Below are 5,010 nucleotides of genomic sequence, written 5' to 3' on the forward strand. Positions count from 1 at the left end.
CCCGCCAGTCAGCCAGTCAGGCAGCCAAACGGCCTAACATAGCATGCCTATCCTGTCTGCTTGCCTGCCTGCTTGCCTGCCTGCCTGCCTGTTAGCCTGCTTGCTTCCCGGTGTATCGCCTGCACGTTAGTACCTGCCTGTCCCTATGCTTGCCCGGTTGCCTATAGCGTGTCTGTCTACGCACGGACTGAATCTACTGCGCGCCTCCTAGAATCCTCCATCGATACTCCTCTTCCGTGGATCGAGTAACTGAGATTCAGAGATCCATTCAAGAGGGATAGATAGACCAGGTGGCAATCCGCGATCTCGATAGCATACGCGATACACGACTCTAGGCACATATAGGCCACCTGTGCTTTTGTTGAAGAGGACGAGGATAATGCATCTTTGTGCTATGACAGCGACTTTTGGATTTGGGCGGGAGATTTGTTCAGAGATGATGATCAAGGATTTTGTAAAACGTGGAAGATCTGTGTTGGAGATTTTATGGAAGTTTGTGGAATTCAAGTAGAGTCTACTGTAAATATGATACATGTAATTATGGCAGTATAATATAAACGAATTGATATTAGAAAATCGAGTATATCTATTACAGTTTTGTAATGTTCCGACAACCGTTTGATTATAAATGCACTTACATTAGATTCGTTGTATCTAATCAGACTTTCAGTGCATTCTAAATATCCACGAATTCCTTTTATAAATCGTAACAAAGATGTGCTACTTTAGTAAAAGAAATCAAACATCTCTTTATCTCACTCATACTACATTCTTACAACCTACAATCCATGTGGATCCTTTGTTTGCCCTTATTGCTAATTATTATTACTATTCTTATCGCTAACTATTACTACACGGTATTTGGTGATCGCTTCGTTCCCTTTGATTTTCGCCCTTGTTCTGGGGATTTCTCTGTTGCAATATATTGCATTTTGTCGCGCTTCAGCTTGTGGTCCTTTCCGGTTCGAGTTTTATCTATCTGTTGCCTACTTGCTCTCTCAGTCTTTCTATTTCTCTTATTCATTTTATTTCCTTCGTATCTCCTGAATGCAGCGTATTCAGTGGTATACTTGCTATTGTGATCTCTTCCCAAATTTTCCTATCGATTTCCCACAATTATACGATAGATATTCCGAACTTCAACAGAATCACTACATTTAACCAAGCTTTTAAAGGATTCTAAATATTCATTAATTCCTCTCACAAATTAAGATACCTACACCAACATTCGCTTGCTTATTGAAAGAAACCAAAAATGAAGATACCGAAACAGACGAATCACATCGATTTAACTACTCATAAAAAAAACATGATCTGCAATCAATATCGGTTCATAATGAAATCCCATTACCTGGAAATTACCTGTCGTGATATTACACGAGCCGGTATTCGCGGCGCGGCCATAAAGGCGGCTCTATTTACCAACGGCAAATCGTCGAAAAGGATCATGGCCCGTTTGTCGCCGGTTCTCTGGGAACTCGTTATTTGGGTTATCGAATGGATGGTAGGTGTGTGCGCGCGCGACCGTGTACGAGAACGAAACGCCAGGCCAGATACGTTACGAGCACGTATAACCCGGATTGATGCCGGTGGAGCTCCGCGAAATACCGGATGCCCGGCTGCTGCTGCTCGGCCAGTATTGTCAGACTCGTGTTTTCGAGGGGATTGGATTTTTTGATTTAAAGGGCACGCTGATACCTATCCCGCGAGCCCGCGATCGACTGCCGATTCCCGTCGCGTCGCTCTCCTATGCTATTCACGTGCACCGTGTTTCGAATTTACCGCTTAAAAACAGACGTTATCCCGCGATTACGTTCTCCGGGTATAGAAAATCTGAAACGGGCGACCGCGGGAAACAATGGACGCGACACTCGTTTTTCGTCCGCTACCGTCAACAGGGATGTATTCAGACCGATATTCGACCACGGTTAGCGCTACAATGTGAAACTCCCTCGAGGGATGTTTGCAAAATTGGCAAATCGGTTTAAGTTAGTTTTGTAGAGTATGATATCTAAAAGTGACGAGAGGTCAGTTGGAAAATTACAAGTTTCGCGGTTCGTTGAATATTTAGTGATTTTTGGTATATCTGTGTAATATTTTCTGTTGATATATATAGGGATTGTTTTAATATAGTTGTAGCTTTCGACGCATACGTTGCATTTATGCAATTATTTAGATAACATTGCCGATAAAATTGTGCCGGTTTCATTTTTGCCGCATTTTGGTTGGATATTTCGGATTGTTGGAGAAAGCAGTGGACGGTTGTTTACTTTAAACTGTAAATAAAGGCAGATGATAAAAAAGATGCGGAAATGAATAATTAGAGAATGAAATATCAGTAACTTTGTCATAAAACGGTTTCGTGAAATGTGAACTACTTAACAGTGTAATAAAATAATGAAAAATTTACAATTATAACGAATTAGAAAATTGTGAAATTAACACCTTTGAAATATGTATTTTACAAATAACAGACTAAAGGCGAGTTTTCTATTATTTTCGTTCTTTTCGTAATAATTCCCCGTTAAGATTATGACGTTCGCGTTAGTATCGTCACGAACCATTGTGCCGCTGTTACAGGCCAAGAATATCATTCGGCTTTTCCTTCGGTAGTTTGCACGCGACGGACAACGAGCCAAATGGAACCGTTCCTACGGACGATCTGGCGAAGACGTTCAATAACAGCGAGCGAATCGAGGACCAAGATAGGTAGTAGCAAATATCGTAGAATATCGCTGAATTCGTTTCGCTATATTTGACCCGTTTCGAATGAAATGACCTGAAATTCCATGGTAATTTCTACGCGATGAATCCGATAAACGTGTAATATATAAGAGAATGTTACATAGAATGATTTTGTCTCTTTAACTCTAAACGGATATTATTGGACCTTATGTGATTACAAGAATTGAAATAAGACTCGAATTAAAGGGATATTTTATATTTTATATCATCTGATAAACCTTGTTGAATGTTTCTATTGTGCAAGATACAGGATATATATATAATGATTATGATCATACATATCTGCATGTATATACATTAAAATAAAATAGTTAAAAATTAAGTAATTTAGTCCAAGTTTGTGAATCATAGAACGTGAATGCCAATTGACGATTATATTCTATACAAAATAAGGTTCTATAATCTATCTAGGAAAAATATAGAATTGTTTTCATACATAAATATTGGTTAATTTATTTCGAGATACGAAGATGGAGGAAGAAATTTATGTAGAAATATATTGCGAATTTCAAGCTTTCAACCACCTTCGTATTTCGATAATTCGTATTATGAACCGAGCTGACGTAGCCTATTCCATTCAGTGATTTACGATCGTCGATTAATACCTTCATACATGGTTTTGATCGATGGTAAGGTATTTAGGAGTTAATATCTATTAATAATAACGAAAAGTTCATATACAATTGATTATTTTATGTAGAAAATAAAGATGTTATAAATTCTGAAAGTTTAAACACAAACTCATCCTTAAATTTATGCACATTTATTGATTAAAGTATAGTTCGTACGTAGATGTATACTTATGGAGTTAATCCTTATTTAAAACATTCTTCCACGTTCGCCGCTATGTACAGTTCATGTCAGAATCTCAAGCGCTTCTAATAAATGCTAATCGCTGCATCACAAAGTATGTCCGTTATGGAATGATCCATTCTTATGCAGAATATAAAAAGTGAGTAATCAGCAAAGGTATAACTCTTCCCTGCTTTTTGTCATAAGATACTGTGTACATTTAAGAAAGTATAATTATTTCCACATGAATTGTTTGGTTATCTCAGTACTCTCGTTTTTTAATAATTTTCATTGTCAGACGTGCTTTGTCAGGATAAATATCGCACGGAAGCAAATGTTTAAAATATATAAAAGTGTAGAGGTTTATATGTGGAGGGCGGTTAGTGGGTGAAGTTTAATGGGCGAGATTGCTCGTTGTAGAGACCGTCGAATACATTTAAAATGATAAATTAGTATACAGATAATGCTCGCAAAGACGCTCGTACTAACCGATTCGCTAATGACTCGTTAATTAGATCGCTGATAATTCGTTGATAACTGGTTGATAACTGATCGACAACTGACCGTAACTCATTTCCTTGCGATCGCGTCCGTTTATTTATACTGATCGGGGGAGAACCGGAAAATTCGAATTCGTCTACGTTTGATGGTTGTATGTAGTGGCGCCGAGTGTTTTGCTCGGAGTTTATTTGTTCTTACATTACTTGTAATCTAACGATCTTGATACTCCGAGGCAAAACAACATGATTTGAATTGTCCTTTGACTCATGTGCCGCTACAAAAGTATTCCATTTATTATAAACATATGAAAATAACTGTCCATTTCATAAAAGTACAGACAAATAAGAGTATTATATCATTGTTACATATTAATATTTTTAATTCATCATTTTTGACATGTTTCTCCAGTAACCACAGTCTCAGGCATTAAACGTCTGTCATTGCGCGATTACTCCCTCGGTAGCCACCGACGACTCTCATTAATTGCCTATTCACTGTCTCCCTATCACTTACCGCAACCCCAAAATCACTCGATACGTCATTAAACGCCAACGGCGTTACCAAAGTGTCCAAAAAAGAATTCCAAGCGCCCCATCGTAAATTATTTCCGCCAGCGCATCATAGAAATCGCGCGTACAGGGGCCCGCCGCAAAACGGTTACGAGGTTCGGATTCCTTCCGTAGGTCCCCCGAAAGGAGAAACGATCCATTGATATTAAAAATATAGGCAACCTAGTGGAAACATGGACGAACGTCGCGCAGGGACGATAAATGCAAATGACGACAAAATAGGGAGGTGAGGAAAGTGGTAAATGCGGTAACGAGCGTGAGGTTCCAGTCGAAGAAAAGAGACCCCAGGGACACGGGGGGTGCGTGTCGTTTCCTCGTCGTTCCTCGCCCCTAACAAGGACCCCCGTAGCGCGTGGAAGCGGCCACGCTTCAGCCGCGCCAAACCAAAACCAAGACCTCCCAC

The sequence above is a fragment of the Bombus impatiens genome, unplaced genomic scaffold (genome assembly GCF_000188095.3).
Source record: "Bombus impatiens unplaced genomic scaffold, BIMP_2.2 scf_0418, whole genome shotgun sequence".
NCBI lineage: Eukaryota > Metazoa > Arthropoda > Insecta > Hymenoptera > Apidae > Bombus > Bombus impatiens.